This window comes from Hermetia illucens, chromosome 3 (assembly GCF_905115235.1).
Source record: "Hermetia illucens chromosome 3, iHerIll2.2.curated.20191125, whole genome shotgun sequence".
Classification (NCBI taxonomy): Eukaryota; Metazoa; Arthropoda; class Insecta; order Diptera; family Stratiomyidae; genus Hermetia; species Hermetia illucens.
Genome location: NC_051851.1, coordinates 167754087 through 167774175, shown reverse-complemented (window position 1 = coordinate 167774175; position 20089 = coordinate 167754087). Strand labels below are relative to the sequence as shown.

The following is a 20089-nucleotide window of genomic DNA, read 5'->3' as shown; positions in this document are numbered from 1 at the left end:
CCTTGGTATTTCCAAGCCGTTTGACAGAGTATGGCACCCTGCCCTCCTAGCCAAACTTCGCGCATTTGGTCTTAATAACAAGCTCGTGAAGCGGATTGAAAGCTTCCTAAATGACCGTTCCATTGGAGTTGTATTGGAAGGTGTTGAATCAGAGCCTCATACCCACAATTCCGGGGTACCTCAAGGTATTGGTCTGTCCACCCTCTTTCTCATCTTCATTAATAACCTCTTAAGTAGCACTTTCAGTCCAATTCGCAGCTTTACTGATGACGGCACCCTTGAATTCGCGTATTTGTTTGATTCGTTGGGTGACCCTCGTCGTAGTACATTGCGTGTCAACCGGGAGCGCATGTTTGAGTCATTGAATGAGGACATTTTGTCTATCATTGCTTGGGACAAAGCAAATCGTGTCCTAAAACCTAATGCTGTCTCATTTCGAATAAACTATATGATTCCCCTCCTCACCTCCTCTTGATAAAGTTCATCGAAGAGTTTTTAAACTCACCGGTGATGTGATCATTACATCACCAGTTGAGCCCCTTGAGTCCAGACGAAATTTTGGATGTCTTTCTCTCCTCTACCGTTATTATAACGATCACTCCTCTTAGGAAACATCAGGTCATATCCCTTGTAGAGCCTCTCCCAAATGCGACACCCTGCTAAGTAACCGCTCCCATCCCCATACTCTTAAGGATCAGTGCTAGTCGCACTGTGAAATACCGGGAATCCTTCTTATCTCGAAATATACGAATGTGGAGCAGACTACCATCTTATGTCTTCCCGTCTAACAGTAACATACAGATGCTTAAGCACTTCCTTCATGCTCAACTCCTTCCCTATTCCAACCCTTAACTTCCTTCCTCCTCGCCAAGGCTGTGCTATTGCTTTATAACAGCAAAGAACATCCTCTGAGCTTTGGCATCATCATAAAAAAGCCGAATGGAGTCGTAAGTGGAGATTCATCTCATGAAAAATTATTACCAATTCTAGATATCTATATTCATAATATAGAAAGTATCGAAGATAACTCTGGAACTCCACAAACGATTCCTTAACTTTGTCTCCCTCAATCATCTTAATGATTAAATTACTGGTCCTCCCCGAACAATGTCTCCTTAAATGACACATCTAAGAACTTAATAAACCATTCAAGTAGTCAAAATCAAACTGATTCCAACATATCAAGATAAGCAATACATACTAAATCGACACCCGCTATCAGTACACCTCATCCAACCCCTATCACGTTTAGTTAGCCAACAAAACATCCCGACTTATTAATTGGAACGACTCAACCAATAATTCATTAGGAAGCAATCAATGACTAAATTGCTATCAATACAATCGTAAAGATACACTCGTGCAAACATATAGATTCCTGAATATCAACACGCAGCGAATCGATTTGTACAATATGTAATTCATTACCAGAGTCACACATGTCAAGGATAACGAGTACATACATACGTAAATGGATATCCAAATATTACACTAGGTAAGGGAAAATACCAGATAAAAAGGAAATAATTTCCAATTAATATTTGCTGATAAGATAATAAGGACCATGAGATATTAGTTCTCAAGTACTACGCAGAATACTAAAGTAAGAAATATGATCCCACGGTTAAATTAGATGTTTCCTATCATCCCACATCTGATTTGTGATGAATGAACTTGACCCTACGGAAGATTAGGATTGTATTTTTTCCGAGGCTTATCTAGAAGTGATACTTGGAAATCATCTTAAAATATAGTAGAATAACTGGAACAAATTAAATTGTTCTATTAATCGTAATAACGGAAACTGTGAATCATCTTGAAAGTGGAAAAATTAGAAAGTTTGATACGAGGACGGTCCGGATTAATAATTACTGCTCAATCTTTGCCACCCTGAAGAAACCGTACATGGAATACAGGACCTTCTCCTTTTCTTCCCCATTCTGACTACTGAAAACCTGATCCACCACTCGATTTTTTTTAGAAAAAGGAGTGATGGTCAGTCTATCCGCCAAAAAGCTGGGGATATTTTCTTGGCAATTAAAGTCGGGAAACTGGAAGCTGGAACTTATTTGAACAGATATCGGTAAGGAGGGTATTCTGCAGCCTATAGCCTATAGTGCCAGTCTCTTGATTATTTTTAGATTTTTCGGTTGAATAGCTTCTGAGAATGGGTCCGTGAAAGAAATGATCACTGTCGACCCCCCCCCCCCCCCCGCACTGCCTACCTTTTCAACAAATGTCAAAAGTAAAACAGACTTCGGAAAGTACTAACTGAGACCTTTCATTTGATATCCCACATGACTATATTTGCTGAAGAAAAACTTTACACCCCCCTTTTGCATGTACCTCCCCTTAAATTCGACGTAGAAGGGTGTAGTTCGCTGTAAACGTGTGCGTTCACAGTTCCCACCTTTCCACCAATTTCGTATCAATCTCTCCAACCGTTTCCGAGAAGAATGCGTTTGACATACAGACAGACCTGAGACCTGAACACGGTTTACAGGAGAACATCCTTAGGGGTGTGTTTTGCCTTCAGGACCGTCTCAGATGATGCAGCGTTCGTCATCTCGGGAATGATGTCGATTGACATCCTGGCATCCGAAATGATGAACATTTATAACACCAAGTCCATCTCTCCCTTATCGCAGGTGAAAAAGCCGAAAGAGAGAGATTCATAAGCAGATGGCAACAGCAATGGGACCAGTCAGAAAAGGGTCGTTGGACTTACAGGTTGATCCCTTCCATTTGAGAGTGGCTGGAGAGAAAGCGTGGGGAGATCAATTATGATTTCACCCAGTTTCTCGCCGGCCATGGAGGATACCGTCAATACCTGTACAGGTTTAAATTGGACACCTCATCTAATTGTCCAAACTGCGGCGGGGTCCCAGAGAACTCAGGGTACGTATTCTTCCAATGCCCTAGTTGTCGTGGAAGAAAGGAGGAGCGAAGAGGAAATTCTAGGTAAAATGCTATCACCGGAAATTTTTGCCCGGAGAATGGTAGGTTGCCAGGAGGACTGGAATGCGATCAATTCCATGTTCGCAGTAATCCAGGATAAACTGCGAAAAGCAAAAGAAGTAAGAAAGGCGAGGGTAGATGGAAGGAGACCTAGCTATATTAAGCTAACTCCGCCCCGTGGTATAATACCTAAAGGTGGTGCCATGGGGAAGAGGGGACTCGAGGTTGGTGTTAGTTGGTAAGAATCCCACAACCTGGCATGATCAGAACAGTGTCTTTTGAAGATTTCCACCTCCTTAAAAAAGGGACAGACAGACCTATGCGCAGTTTCCAGATCCCCCCCCCCTCCTCGCCCCTAGGTTCGGATAAGGGAATGCTCGGCGGATGCGTAGGAATATGCACATGGACACATTTGGAGGTGTGCGTGCATGGCATGTTTATGCGCAGGTCGGGTAGGTGGGCGAAAAACACCCATCCGTGGACAAAAATGACTATGGCAAGGACACCCAGAAAAAGAAACCAATATGAAAGAAGAAAGGAGAGAAAAATTTACGATGCAGGGACTCAGAACCTCAGTACCAGTGGCTTTTGGGAGTGGGCAAGCAGGCTCCCGGCCGTCGATAATCCTCGACTGCAGTGCCTCGGTGGTGGATTGCTTGTCCACCGTTGCATCGAATACTACAACTAGCCTGCAAAAAGAGGCATTTAAAAGGAGTATATCGCTCCCAAGAACGCCTGTTCAAAAAACACGGAAAAATGACCCACAAACTAGTCATTCATTAGCCCAAAATGGGGGTGACTACACCTGGCCGGAACATGTCGCAGGAATTAGTATTTCATCCATTTAGAAGAAGCTCGACGATCCTGCAATCTCCGCCGAAATCAAAGTTCATGAAAGAAGGAAATCGGGGAAGCTCCCGGAAGGCTACGAAATACGAAAGTGCCCGGTGGGAAAACCAAGCAGAGGAGCAGTGCTAAAATACGGACGAATCATCGTTTGCCTTACTCGGAGGAAAAATAGTAGAGTTGTCCGAATTCATAAAGGGCAAACACAATATGCACCAGGTCATCAAAAACATGGTCCTCGAAGAAATCATGCGTCACCCAGGCAACACAAGTGATACCTCCTCAAAATCCAAAGGGCAGTAAGTTTGGAAAGATGAGTAAAGAGGGCGCGAACGATTCTTCCGGATCCTCGCAGAACGCGCATAGACAAAAAGGTCTTTCACCGGCAAAGGGGAAGGCAAGCAAAGTTACCAAAATCGAGGAAACTGCAGCGCCGGCTCCAATCGACCCAAGAGAGGTAAAGCCCCAAAAAGGAACCAAGGAAGCATGGAGCAAGGTTGGCGTAAAGAAAAGTGCGACACATCAAAGGAGATTACGACCCGAATTAATTATCGTCCCCAAAAAAGGTAGTCATACAACTTTCGCCGATATCCGCAGGAAGTTCAAATCCGATCCAGAGCTCATCGACCTTGGGAAAACGTCAGATAAATCAGATGCTCCCAAAAAGGAAATTTGATGCTGGAGCTGAAGAAGTCTCTGGGCAAAAGGGTTGAAAAATTTCCTCCCCAAGGTGGAGAAGAAGCACAAGTGCGGACCAGAAAGCAGGAGATTGTTATACAATGTAAGGACATTGATGAAATCGCAACCAAGGAGGATACACACGACTCCTAAGAAAAGCAGGTCGGACCACTTGGCTAAGAAGATTCCGCAATCAGAGGACTGAGGAAGGCATACGGAGGCACGGAAACGGCAACTATAAGCTTACCAGCTGAAGCAGCGTCCAAACTGTTGACGGCTGGTAAAGTAAAAATAGGTTGGGCCGCTTGCCGATTCAGGGAGCAGGTGTCCCTCAAGCGCTGCTTTAGATGCCTGGAATTTTGCTACATAGCGGCGAAATGGACCGGCGACTGTGACAGGTCAAAAACTTGCAGAAAATGTGGGGGAGAAGATCAGGGGAGCGCAAGGCTAAGCCAAAATGTATGCTTTGCAAGGAGGAAAAGGGCGTCGACGATCGGCACGTTGCAGACAGCAGCAGATGCCCAGTGTTTAGGAGAGCCTTGAATGCAGTAAAAGTAAAGTAAATAGGTTGATGCAAATCAACCTCAACTATTGCGAGGCAGCGCAAGGCCTTCTCTCGCAAACCGTCTATGTGAAGGGAATCGGAGCTGCCATAATCAGCGAGCCTTACCGCATTAATAAGAGTGGTGTCTGGACTACACATGTAACTTGCAAGGCAGCAATATATGCGTGTGGAAATTAAACCTTTCAAGAAGTGATAGAGTTCCCAGTTGGATTCGTCAGGGCAAAAATAGCTGGCATCTACATATGATATATAGTTGCTATGCGCGATGATTGCAGAATTCGTGGTCTCGGATGCAAGAAGTCGAAACCTCAAGATCATAGCGGATAATTTCAATGCGTGGGCCGTGGATTGAGGCAGTCGCACTACGAACACCAGGGACCGTATCCTGCTCGACGCTTTCGCGGAGCTAAACTCGGTGTTTGCCAATACGGGAAATATTATATTTCCACTTTTCGTGAAACAGGGTCGGGTTCAATAGTCGATCTGACATAAGTGAGTACCACATTGGCGAGGAGAATGACATGGGTTGTCAGTGAGCATTATACTCCCAGCGACCACCAAGCAATTTTCCTTCAGATCGAATATGAGCATGCGGCGATGTGCGTTCCCACGGAGCTAGAAACCAGGACTGGTCCATGAAAAAGTTTGAAGAGGATACATTCATAAAGATGCTATTGGGAGGCGAAAATCCCGGTGGTGTGGCTACAGAAAAAGGAGAGCAAGTGATGGGACGCAAAACGAAAGCATGAGACGCTGCTTTGTTGAGGCGGCGAGTCCTCGCAAAAAGGCGATCAAACCCAGCCGTGTAAGCGGTACATCAACCAAGACACTTGACTTTGGAATGACGATGTTAAAATGAAGGTCCGTGAAAAGAAACGCCTCTACCACAAATTTCTCGACGATAAAACGCTGACCAATTGGCAAATTTATAAGAATGCCAACCAGCCAATGGATCACGCATTAATGCAACTTGGTTGAAGTATGGTTCGACAACTGGTGTTCTTTGTGATCGACGTATCACCGAACGTGTCAAATCTAAAATTAACCGCGATGTCGTCCGTCCTGTTGCTATCTATGGTTCTGAGGGTTGGCTGACTATAAAAGACGATGAACGGCGTCTTGCGGTAATAGAGACGAAGATGTTTCATTGGAGGAGTTTCATTGAGTGAGTGAAATGAGGATATCCGCGATCGTTATGGGATTGCACCGATTGTGGAAAAGTTGCGAGAGAGGCGTCTTCGATGGTATGGTCATGTAATTCGTGCTAACAAGAATTCACTTGCCAAGATTGGTCTGAACATCGAAGTCGATGGTAAACGACCAAAAGAAAGGCCGAAACAACGGTGGCTTAATACGCTGGATGGGGATTTAAAAGCCTCAAGATTGCACCATATCAGGCATTCGATAGAGCCAAATGGCGAAACTGATCACGATGAGCCGACCCCGCATGTGAACAGAGAAAAGGCTGAAAAAAAAGAAGAAGAACTGATTCCCAAGGTATATAGTAGGTTCGCTTCAGACACTTTTGAACTAATGAAATCCCCTTAGGGCCATTTACGATACTGAAAGTGATGTCTTCGAGGTGTTTCATTCATATGGTGATGCAAATCCAATTCTGCCGAGGTAGTAGTTTTGGCGTGTAGCATTAATAGTAGTAAACCCCTTCCAGATCCTAGTCGGATTGTGTTCATTCGATAGGTATAGATATATCAGGTGACCTCAAGTGACTACTGGCTTCCCCGTGATTTCCAGAGTCAGTTTGTGACAACTAGGATAAAGTGCTCATCCTCAATGTTACACGCCTTTCTAAATATTACGGGCTGATCCTTTGAACATAGAGGCTAGTATAAATTCCATGGAGAATAAAAAATCCCAAACGGAGAAGACAGCAAGGGAGGAGGCAGACTTGAGTACCTTGAGTGAAATATGAAAATGCGTAGCTCACCACAGTCCCAGCGAAGGTACAAACTAAGTCTGCCAAAGCAATGGGACTGCCAGTACTTAAGAGTCCTCTTTCCGGAAGAAGTTTAGAAGAGATTGCCTACCAGAGCCGAATAGAAATGGTTTATTTGAAAATGCGTAGCAGTTGTGATGTACACACAGCCTGCATCTTTCGTCAAGACTGAAAACCCAGTAAAAGCGAAAAAAATGAGCCAGTGAAACTGGAAGAGCTATTGAACCACATTTATCTCTAGAAGTGTACATGAATAGCATAGGAGATGCGCAAAAACCTGAAGCACTTTGAGCGCTTTGAGCACTGTGAGTTTCAAATAGACTGGAAATAGTCTGTTGCAGAGCATAAGAAGAAGAAGTGAAAATATTACGACCCACCTTGAAGGGCACTTCGTCCAGCTATTTTCCAGGATATTCAAAGGACGAAAAAACACAGGAAGAAACAATCGCCACAGGGAAAAATACCGCCGGCCTAAAATCAAGGCGGATACTCATGGAGGAGCAACAAAAGAAAAGCTGAAGAAACCAAACCAGACTAGATCGCCTGTTTTGCCCATTAAAATACCAGAGGACAAGACTTTTGCGGAAGTCCTTGGCAGATCACTTTTGAGGTCAAGCTTGAAGACAATGGAGCGAACATGGTTTCCATACGGAAAACAAACCTGGCGGAATTCTCGTTGAATTGTGTTTGAAGACAACCAACAAGGGTACGTTTTGTGAAGCGTTGAAGGGACTACTGACAATGCTCTGATTTTGTGGTGACTGCCTTACAGAACAAGTCGGGAAACCGGAAGCTGGGCTCTTCAGGTATGAAAGGTTTTGTTTGCTTCTTGTGTGAGTATATTTGAGTGTAGAACTATCCCATTTGTAGCCCGTTAAGAATATGCATTTAGCATGTCAGATTTAGTACTTCGGGTTGTAAATTTACACGATAAAGACAACTTTGAGCTACTGTAACTTTGTTACTGATAGTATGATTTTGATCAAGCTTGGAGATAATATGCTTCATATTATAGTTTATATTACTACCAACTCTGAGATAAACTTAAGGGGGGGTTTTGCTCACTTTTCCCAAAAATATGGTAATATACTATTATTAACTTAATTTGAACCGATATCAATATGGAGAGTATTTTGAGGCCTGAGCACCATCTAGAGGCAGCTGCGTGATTTTTTCAGGTTTTTCGGTTGGGTGGTTTCTGAGAGAAATAACCACTTTCCACCCCTCCCACTCCCCGCCTTTCTGATAAATCTTAAAACTAAGACTGGCGTCGAAAAGTACTAGTCGAGACCTTTCATTTGATACCCCACATGACTATATTTGGTGAAAAAATTTGTACACCCCCCTTTTATAATACATGTATGGGGGCTCCCTAAATCTCAACATAGGAGGATATCACTCACTGCATGTGTGGGGGCCCACAGGGCCCATCTTCACACCCAAATTCGTGTCAATCGGTATAGCCGTTTCTGAGAAAAGTTCCTGTAACAGACAGACAGACAGACACAATTGACCTGCCCGCATCTTCTGCTCGATATCGTGATGGCGCTCTTCCCCCTGGATAAAGGGGAGCGCAAACAACACAAACAAGCATTGGACCATACCTGCGTAACTGAGTAGGAACTTACGCAAATTTTCCGGAGAATTGGAGATAACAAAGCACCCGGTCTGGATGCTGTTCCCAATAGAGCCCTTAAACTCGCTGTTAAGACCACACCCGACTGTTTTATCACCGTGTTTGAAACATGCATGATAGAAGGAGTTTCCCCGACTGGTGAAAGAGGCAAAAACTAGTTTTTCTCCCAAAGCCGAATAAGCACCAGGACACCCATCATCATACCGACCAATTTGCCTTATCGACACGGCAGGAAAGATGCTCGAAAGGGTCATCTACAATAGACTGCTCCCTATCATCGAATATAAGGATGGACTATCGGAGCGACAATTTGGAGTTCGTCAAGCCCACTCAACGATCGACGCAGTGGACGTTGTTTTGAAGCTAAAAAATGCTGCGCCGTGGTGACGTTGGACATCAAAAATGCGTTCAATTCCGCAAGCTGGAAGTAGATAAAAAGTTCACTGGCTAAAACGGGTGTCCCTAGTTATTTGACTAAGCTCCTCAACAGTTACTTTTCGGAGAGGACACTTTGGTACGACACGGACGAGGGATCCAAGCAGTACACCGTCACCGCAGGAGTACCACAGGGCTCAATGACGGGTCCTCTCCCGTGGAACGTCATGTACAATAGGGTCGTTGGCCTTCCCGTGCCAAAGGAGGCCACGATAATTGGTTTCGCCGATGATCTAGCTGTGAAACCATTAGCGCCATAAAAGCGTGGCTGGAGATGGTTCAGCTTGACCTTGCGGAACAAAAGACGGAGACGGTCTTGATTACCGATCGTAGGAAGAGGAATACGGTTAATATTAGTTTTGGTGGTCACGTCATCACGTCGAAACCGGTTATCAAATACCTAGGGGTGGTGATTGACGCTAAAATCAATTTCAAGGGACATCTGGACTATGCCTGTGAGAAAGCGGCAAATACCAGTGTATCATTAGCGCGGATGATGCCTAACATTGGAGGCCCAAGATACAGTCGCAGATTACTTGTGGCCGGAGTGGTTCGCTCCACACTATTATACGCGGCACCAGTTTGGGAGGAAGCACCAGCGTGTGGAGTAATCGTAGGAGGGTAAATATGGCTTACCGCTTAGTGGCGCTAAAGGTGTACATCGCCTTCAGAACAATATTAGCCGCGGCAGCGTGTGTTATTGCGGGAATGATCCCGATAGACATTCTGGCAAGTGAGACACGCTGCCTATACTAGACAAGGAAAATGAATCCTCCTGAAAAGGATGCAGAATACCGAAAGGCGGCAAGACGAGAGTCGCTGGAGAAGTGGCAGAAACGGTGGGACGACTCGCAGAGGGGTCGCTGGACCCACACTTTGAATCCTCGTATTGAAGAGTGGATCCAGCGACGACACGGTGAGATTAACTACCATCTGACGCAATTCCTGTCAGGACATGGTGATTACAGGACCACACTAATTCAGGCTGGATGATTCTCCCTTGTGTCCTGAATGTGGTTGCACACCTGAAAACCCGGAGGATGTTATGTTCCACTGGCCACGATTTCTCTCAGAAAGGAGGAATCTGGAAGACTCTCTGAAAGACTCTCTGAAAACCAACCTAAGCCCGAAGAACATCGTCGGGGAAATGTTGAAGTCGGAGGAAAACTGGTGTGCGGTGAACTCCGCAATCAAAAGAATACAAGAGGAACTTAGAAGAGCGGAGCGCGCAAGGAGGATGCGAAGAACGGAAGGCTTGGTCGCTTAAAGTGCAGTCCACCCCGTGAAGTAATGCTTTGCGGCGGTCCCGCGGGGAAGGAAAAAGGAGAAAGTGGGGGTGGTTTTAGTGGGTGAGAATCCCACACGCTGCTGCAACTTGGCGCGGTAATGTCTTTGTAAGATTTCCACCTCCATCCATAAAAACAAGACAGACAGACAGTCAGACATTGAAACAATATTAATAAGGTTTGTTTTTTGCAAAGTGTAGAAAGTAAAGCTGCATTCTCTGCAGGAATTATGACGCACCTGGTGAGAGTGCTGCACTAATTGCAGGCTTGGGAAGGTGTACGGCTTTCAAGATGGAATTGGATGACCCACATGATTCAGAGTACGAAATGGTAGCGCAGTGAATGAGGCATGCCAGGAGAAACTGACCCTTGAAATGACGGCGAGAGCACCACCACCTAAGCATTACAGCACTCAGGTTGCGAAGGATGCATGCCTGGCGAAACTACTGCGTCGAAACCGTTAGGGTAGAAGCGATTCTGGAAGATCTCCCGGCAAGTGCTTATTAATACATTCAAAGTGATGGATGATTCGGCTTACATCGGCGCTATTCCTGCGCGTGGAACGTCGCGAACTTGTACGTACGTTGGGAAGTCAGTCGAAACCTCTAGGACAAGTGGAGCTTCGGGAGGTTGTTACTATTTTAAATTCAGCTATGAGCTTGATAACGACAACTTGCGAGGCTTCCGAGCTTTAACAAGCCTTATAATGGACCGCGGAAATCGCTAAGTTACGGAAGGATCTTCATAAGCCCCGCCCAGCACATCACGCTTCAAACCAATGAAAGGGGATATCCACCGAAATAACAAAGCACAGTTCAGCTAAAATAGAAGCCTGTAGCGCGATAAAGAAAAGCAATTAATAGGTACTGGCTGACAGGGTGGAAAGGGAAACTTGGAAACTTGTTTATTATCATTCCGAATAGTGAAGCTTCTGCGAAAAATATGCAATTTAGAAGTAAATCTTGGAAAACTACCAAATCGATCAACTTCATCAACTTCATCACTGGTTAAGCCAAAAAGCCACACTGTTACGCCTTCGAATCCGTTGGAAAAACAATATTACGGTCAAGAAATATGTGAAAGATTAACTGAAAAAGCTTGTACTTATGTTGGTCTATATATCCCGCTTTTACTACTGAACACTTCAACTTTCCTAAGGATCTTGAAAAACCGAATTTCAAAAAATCTCTTTGCGACCTTTGGGCCGAAGGGTGTAACGAAACTTGCCCTATATTGGGCACCTTTGACCTCATTGGGACATTAGTATAAAAATAACCGTGGTGATAGTGGACACTAACATTTTAAGTACATTTTAGATATTTTTCACATATTTCAGATAGTCTATAAAAAACTAAAACATTCGAGGAATCTGTGGAGGTTAAACCTTTTGTAAACTGTGGACTGCATTGACGTTCCATTCAAAAATAACTGTAATAATTGGTCATTCATCTTTTCCACGTGTTGCACTTTTATCTCATTATTTCAAGTTTCCACCTAACTACGGTAAAACTAAGAAACAAACTTACCTTTCAATAAATAACAAAATTTTCAAACAAATTTATGCCACAAAAAGATTTTTTTTAAAATCTCACAATTGCAATTTTTCCTCAAAAACAACTTTTTTTTTTAAATTAAAACAAATATTTTCCAAACTAAGGACAGAAAACACAAAACACGGTCCTGAAGACGGTACTGTGCGAACGGCCTAAAGGCGCTCTTGCAACTGAGATTAGAATAAGCCAGTTCGTAATCACGCCGGCTTGTTATGTAACGGATCACAATATTATCATAATTTAATAATTATTTTCCACAAAAAATTGGGAGAGAACCAATCCATCGTAACCGGGACCTACGACGATAGCAGTAGCAACGAGAGCCTTATCATGAACTTGATACAGATGCACTCAAAAAAATGCCACGGAAAGACGGCTCCATTATCAGTAGGAGCAGCATCCGCTATCACCAGGCAGCTGATGCACTTTTTTCTAGTCAGGGTTCAAAAAGGAAGCAATCACTCCACTGGAACTGATTTATTTTGATTTTTCTATTTCCCAAGAAATCTTTGAAAATAGCTGAGTTCAGTTTTCACTCTTCGATGGTAGTGATAAGGCCAGCTATCTCGAATATGTGTCTGGAAAAAGTGGTGCGTTTCAGGTTCCTCCACAACTGGCTGAAGTTTTTTCTCAGCTGGTAATCAATAGTGTTTTTGCCATTATCTCGGCGAGTTTTCTCCGAGGTTGAAAATGGTGTTAGAAGTGTATGACAATGTCAAGATAAGGATGATTCAAAATATAAAAGCGCACGTATGAACACATGTGAGGAGCTGATTCAAAATCGGTTTGCCGTGGTCAGAGAAAATGGCCTTTGACAGAGTGTCAACTGATTGTGCAGCGGGGCCCTAGCTAGCTGACTTTGAACACGAACAGCAGATTACTTGCATTTCTATTTGGAGATAAATTGTAACAGATGATTTTTAGAATTAGATCTTTTGAAGAATGTCCCTTGGCGCCAGTAAATACATCATTACGAACTAGGATGTATTCTCAGTCAGCTTAGATAGTCTAAGTCATGTTTGTTACCACTGGTTGTCTAAGTCACTTTAGAAACAAAAATACTGTTTTAGAAAGGAAATGTGAAAATTATGTTGATCTATGTACATATGTATGTTGGCTGATCTCAAATCCCCTATATTAGCTGCAATATAATGCGGAAAAATTGTTTCCACCTTACCACCTTCCCAGCTGCTATACTATGACATATGTCATGACGGATATTTTTTTGTCAAATTATTTTCTTTAACAGGAAAATTACGAATTTCATTCTCTGAATTTAATCAAATAATAAAAATATCGGCATTACAGTACCAATTTTGACTACTCCTTATCAGATTTGTCAATTTTTTTTTTAATTATCTGATCCTTTTTCCAAACTCAACAAACTGAACAATGAATCTTTTTTTTCAAAATTTGATCGCTTATTTTGACTCTAAAACCGGAATTTCGGACTTGGAAGCAACTACCAATTATTGACAAAGTTCCCATTTTCTTCTCCTTCTTCAATGGCGCGACAGGCCAAATCGACCCTTGCTTTCCAGGATAGACTTCCTCCAGCCATCTTGATCCTTCGATCGTGCCCTCCAGTTGAAAACTTTAAGCAGCTTTTTACTGGCCTCTTCAACTCAGCCGTCCCAGCGTTTACATGGCTTTCCCACTGGGCGGCGTCCTCCGTGTGTACCTTTGATTTCGCTGTGAGATATTCGTTTGTCGTCCATCAATTCTATCTGACCAACCCACCACAATTTTCGTAGTTTTACCATCACCGATGCTGTTAGGTCGTCCTAGAGCTGGTACAACTAATGGTTGTATCTAATTCGCCAACCAGCTCCATCTATTACCAGTCCAAATATGTCGATGGATTTCTCCAACGCATTAGAATCCCCGCTTCACAGCCGTACAGTAGCACAGGTCGTATTACTGTCCTGAAAATTCGGAGTGTACTTTTCCATTACTACTTTTCATTATTCGTAGGACTAACTCCGCCATGCTATTAACATAGTATGCTGGTCCCAAGCCCAGGTAAAGGAGGAGGGTTTGAGGCAACGTACTCTGTACTATCCTCAGTAAAACAAAAATAAAATGCTGAGATCAGGGAAAGAGATAAATAGAGTATAGTTGGAGTTATTCTACTATGCTAAATCCTACCTGATCTCTCTTGGTGACAGGCCCCGCGACAGGTCGACCAAGAAAATGCATAGAATGTCGTTACAAACATGATGATCGGATTGAGTCACAAGCCTCGGAGAAATGCTAGGGCGTCCACCTCAGTCGACGCGGCAGGACGGGCCCCGGTCCTGTCGAGAAATGGGCAAGGGTTCTTGACGCATGGACGGCGTCAGGACGTAAGCAAGTTAGTCCGCACACAATGAACAAAACAAATACGTGTCTGCACGCTAAATGTTGGTACCCTAACTGGAAAGACGGAGGAACTCGCAAGAGCCCTTCGGAAAAGGTGCATTGACATCTGCGCTCTGCAAGAAACCCGATGGTCTGGTTCCAAAAGCTGCGACATTGAACGGGAACGCGGTAAAAATGGCTACAAACTTCTCTATTTTGGTAACCCACACACTCAATATGGTGTTGGCATTGCCTTCTCAGAGGGTTTCCGTGATGCCATTAAAGAAGTCGAACGATTTGATGATCGGCTGATGAAGGTCACCATTACATCAGCTGATCGCACTATTCACTTCTTCACCGCGTATGCACCACAGATAGGCCGACCTGATGCCGAGAAAGATGCCTTCTGGCAACTTCTCGATGAAAAGACTTGTCACGTGCCTGCTGACGATTACATAATCATTGCCGGCGACCTTAATGGTCATGTGGGTGAAAAGGCAGACGGTAACAGGTGCCATGGGGGAAAGGGGTTCGGAGCGCGCAATGAGGGTGGCGAGCGTATAACCGATTTTGCGGACATCCTTGACCTTGTACTTATGAATACATGGTTCATCAAACGATTGTCTCATCTTCCCACATTTTATAGTGGGAACAATAAAACGCAAATCGACTATATTCTCATAAGACGCCAACATTTTACCACTGTCACTGATTGCAAAGTCGTTCCCTATGAGACCACCGCACCTCAACATCGGCCGTTGATTGCCGTCCTGCGAATTAAGCCACCGATAAAACAGCGTGAGGAACGCACTGGCCCGCCGCGCATTAAATGGTGGCGATTTGGTGAGAAGAAAGAGGAAACGGTCTCACTCATACGATTGCCAATCAATCGGAAGAGTGTGGAAGAGTCATGGAACCAAATGAAAGACACGATCTACAAAGCGGCCTGTGCAACCCTCGGGGTCACCAAGCCGGGTAAGCGGTACATCAACCGAGATACTTGGCTTTGGAATGATGATGTTGAAATGAAGGTCCGTGAAAAGAAACGCCTCTACCACAAATTTCTCGACGATAAAACGCCTGCTAATTGGCAAATTTATAAGAATGCCAACCGGGAAGCAAAGAAAGCGGTCGCTGTCACCCGAGCGAACCATTTCACAAATCTTTACGATAAACTGGACACTCGGGATGGCGAGAGAAATCTGTATCGATGATGAACGCACACAGGATATCGAACACTTCTGTTGTGTTAATGACAAGAACGGTACTTTGCTTACCAACCGTCGAGCCACAACGGATAGATGGCGAGAATACTTCGAGCAGATTTCAACTGAAGAATTTGCTCATCCTCCACTTCCACAATCATTGCCGACATTTGGAGCAGTTCCACCAGTCAGCGCAACTGAAGTCGAGGAAGCAATAAAACAAATGAAATCGGGGAAAGCAACAGGACATCGCATCTGAGCTCTGGAAAGCGGAGAGCTGGGACCCAACACTGTGGCTCAGTGAATTCTTTAACCGGGTTATTCAGGAAGGAAGAACACCATCTGACTGGCAAGAAAGTACCACTGTTCCAATATGGAAAAAGAAAGGTAGCCCAGCAGAATGTTCAAATTACCGTCCGATCCGGTTACTTTCCCATACCATGAAGATTTTTGAACGCATTCTTGACAACCGTATTCGCGAAATCGTTGAAATAACCGTGAATCAAGCCGGATTTGTCAAGAACTGCGAAACTACTGACGCAATACACGCTGCGCGGTTACTCATGGAGAAACACCGTGAGAAGCATCGCCCTCTTTACATTGCCTTTCTGGATCTAGAGAAAGCGTTTGACCGTGTACCACGCGAACTCATCTGGTATGCTTTACGACAACACTTCGTGCCAGAAGAACTCGTGCGCTGGGTTCAATTGCTCTACCACGATCCGAAAAGTAAAGTTCGAAGTATGGCGGGTGTATCAAAACCGCTTCGTGTCTCTGTTGGTGTTCATCAAGGAAGTGCCCTCTCACCACTCCTCTTTGTCCTTGTTATGGACACCGTCACACGGGATATCCAACGTCCAGCGCCCTACACACTGCTTTATGCAGATGATGTTTTCCTAGCATCTGATAGCAAAAATGATCTCGAGCAACTTGTTCAAAAATGGAATGATCGCCTCATGCAACACGGTCTCAGATTGAATTTAAACAAAACTGAATTTTTTACGACCGATCCCCATGAAACAGGCACAATAACTGTCAGCGGCAGTGATCTGCCCAGAACTGAGCGATTTAAATACCTCGGGTCAACGCTACCAGCCAATGGAGAACTGCGTTATGAAATTGCTTCAGGCATTAACGCAACCTGGATGAAGTGGCGTTCCACAACTGGTGTCCTTTGTGATCGACGTATCAACGAACGTCTCAAATCTAAAATTTACCGCAATGTTGGCCGACCATAAAAGACAATGAACGGCGTCTTGCGGTAATGGAGACGAAGATGCTACGTTGGACTAGTGGCGCCACACGTTTAGATCACATCCGAAATGAGGATATCCGTGATCGTTATGGGGTTGCACCGATCGTGGAAAAGTTGCGAGAGAGGCGTCTTCGATGGTATGGTCACGCAATTCGTGCAAACGAGAATTCACTTGCAAAAGATTGGTCTGAACATCGAAGTCGATGGTAAACGACCAAAAGGCAGACCTAAGCAACGGTGGCTTGATACGCTGGATGGGGATTTGAAAGCCTCGAGATTGCACCCAGATCAGGCATTCGATAGAGCCAAATTGCGAAGCCGATCACGACGAGCCGACCCCGCTTGTGAACGGGACAAAGGCTGAAGAAAAAGAAGAAGAAGGAGGTTCGACTGGTGTGTTGTTTATAACTTCCGAGTTCGTCAAAGCTGTACTTCTCGCTGGCCCTTCCACTGGGTCGAGCAGCTTCTTAGAGTATTCCATCCATCTTTTCTTGATGTCGTCGGGGTCACCTTGGAGGGCAGGTTTATGCCGACCACAATGTTAACCACTAGTAAAAGGCTTACGATTTCCTCAAGGGCAAAGATAACCGGTCAGACGGAGCATTATCTCGGCCCTAGAAGCAGAGCGATCGAAAGCGATGCTCGCTCCTTATGAGTATGAATCGTACTGAGGACGAAAACTTCTGAGTTTATATCTAGGCATGAATAAAGCAAGTTTGAAGGGTCCTGACTCGACACCCATATGATGTCCAACCAGAATAACTGCGGAGAAAATTTTGGTCCACGAAACCCTGTTTTTGGGCTCAGTACCCAACGTGTGGTTTCGTGAATACGTAGACCAGTTCAGAGAGAGAACCATCAATTACCAGCACCAGCAATCAAAGTGTCAATGGGACTAACTAATGGTGCTATTAAAAATGTATAACATGATTCCCAAAAGGACAAGCTAAAGAGAAAAAATGCCTCTAGACACATCAAAGCTTATTCGTCAAAACAGGGCATATACATTGTGCAGTTTACCTTTTCAAAAAGCAGGAAACTATCTATAAGTTTTGTGATAATAATGATATTACGAGACCATACTGTAACGAGGTAATGTAATCCACAGAACATTTCGTATCGTTTAGAAAAATAAGGGGAGACAATGGGCTTGAAGAAGAACTTGTCCCAAAAAAAGAGCAAAGTGAAAAGGTCACAAAATCAACCACAAGGCTAAGTACTCACGGCTTTCTTCAGGGCAGAGACAACCCGTTATTAGTTGTCTCACCTCGCCTCTGTAAGTAACATGACTGGAAGCGATTGCCTTGTGTGAACGAAAACCCCGCGTTTCAAACCTAACCCCAACCGAACCAAATCTTTTGTTCAAGGGTTAGAGAGCCCTAAGTCCGTATGCACTTGATGTCGAACCAGAACAATTTAAGACAAACTTCTTTCCAATTTTTTGGTCCACGGAACCCAGGGTTCAACTTTTTTAAGAAACTTGTCCTACGGTTTCGTCGAAGCAGAATCAGGACCCTTTCATTCTTAAAGAATAAAACACCAGACAGTTGGAAGCACTGAGTGATGCGATGACTATCCAGTCACGGAAAAAATTAGACTTACCTGGTTTCGGTAGGCAAGTCATTTGTTCCGAAAGAACAAGTAATGGAACAAGTAATACCTGTGATAAGAGTCAAAGTTGGTCATATCTTTATGGGAGCGAGGAAGAAACTATACGACTTTGGCACGAGGTCGAACCATTAAGGCCTTTTAATTGGAAGCAGACACAGATCGGACATGGGTCTTAGAACCCTAATGATAATGATAGAAAGTCGTACATACATTGTTCACGAGCTTGTACAGGGAAAGTAGGAAAATATCTTCCATGTTTCTAGCGAATTCGATAACCATCCCGCCTCTCATTGTCACTGTTCCGCATAAAGTTCAATGGAAGCGAAGAACCGAATCGAAAGTCTGAAGGTCACAAAAAGGAATACAAGGAACAATTTTCTACAAAAAACCAATAACCAGTTCTGAAAAAGATAGGAAGCGTTTTAACAGAACTGTGAAAGTGAGTTCGGCAGGACCAAGAGTGCTTCCTTATCTTGAACATGTACAACTTTAGGTTAACAAAAAGGAGAATTGAAATTGACAAGTTACCAGCCTCCACTTTAGGCGCCCCTTAGAATTCTATGATCAACAAAAGGGGGAACTAATCTGAGCTTGGGTCACGAAACCTTACCAGGAGTATACTGGTACCATGGGAATCGGGATATCCCCTGAATTCATATGTTTCAAGTAAAATCCTGGTGCATGTGAATTCAACTCGGTTGTTTGTGGTTGACCCCCAGTTTTATGTGAGCTGTGGATACGTTCAAGCGAACAAGAGACTTTCTGGCCTCAAACGTGGTGTTGCGGTTCAACAAGAGTACCGTACTCCAAAGTTCAGTAGAGACTTAGATAGATCTTGCATCCACCAGTATGAATAAACTGAACCACGCACTCAGTATAGACTGGTAGCATTGTGCTTGTTTCAACGGGGTTCTGATTGTTGTCGCAAAATCAAACCGTGTCTTAAGAAAGCCACGCACTGATTAGAAACTAAGAAAGTTTTTGGCGACAGCAATGGAAGGGTGGCATACCATCTTATCAATGCGTTCATCTGAGGGTGCTAATACCTCAGCGGCTATCCATATACAGAGAGGCATTTTCCAGAGGGATTCTTTGCGTCTCCTTTGGTTTTGCATGACACTGAACCCCCTTCAATGGCTACTGAATGAGATGAGGACATGGTTTTGCAGAAAAGTATGGCCTACGTGCTAAGTGCGAGCTGATACACTTGATGTACTTAGAAGACATCAAGTAGTATGCTGATACTGAAAGTCTGTTACGAATAGTGGACATGTCCGTGATATTTGGATGGAATTTGGATTAGACAAATGTCGAAACCAAACCATCCGCAAAGGTAATCACGAGCCGCATGCCGGACATCGAAGCTGTGACAAACTTCCATAAATACCTAGGAATTCCGCAAAGAACCCATGCTCGAGTTGGTGATCTGAAGAATGCTCTGCTGTCCGAATTCCTTCCTGAAATTGCATCTCGCGGGGAAGAATAAAATAAGCACATTGAATGTATTCGCTATCCCTTCACTGGCTGATGCATTCGGAATGTTATCGTGGACGAAGACCGATCTGGAAAACGTCCAGCGGCGAATACGGACAACTATGTCCAAATTCCGAATGCATCATCCAAACTCCGCCGTGAATCGTGAATTGTCTTTGGCAGTCATTTGTCGATTTGCATTTGTTCATTGGATGGCTGTGCACTGGAGAGCACTTTGCTGAGACGGAGTGATTCATGTATGGCATTCAGGACGGCACCTGAGCTTATAAAAAG

General features: G+C 44.1%; 1 protein-coding gene across 4 annotated transcripts in view; it reads right to left on the bottom strand.

Moving 5' to 3' along the window:
- Positions 1-20089, bottom strand: part of LOC119650968 (very long-chain-fatty-acid--CoA ligase bubblegum) — an 81973-nt gene that overhangs the window by 25851 nt on the left and 36033 nt on the right. Inside the window, exon 1 of one of the 4 annotated variants that reach the window (XM_038054228.1) lies at positions 11885-12098. The exons of the other annotated variants lie outside the window; for them this stretch is intronic. The gene's annotated coding sequence lies outside the window, so the exon portion shown is untranslated. Of the gene's footprint in view, positions 1-11884; positions 12099-20089 lie in introns of those variants that run through there. 4 annotated transcript variants of the gene reach the window in all.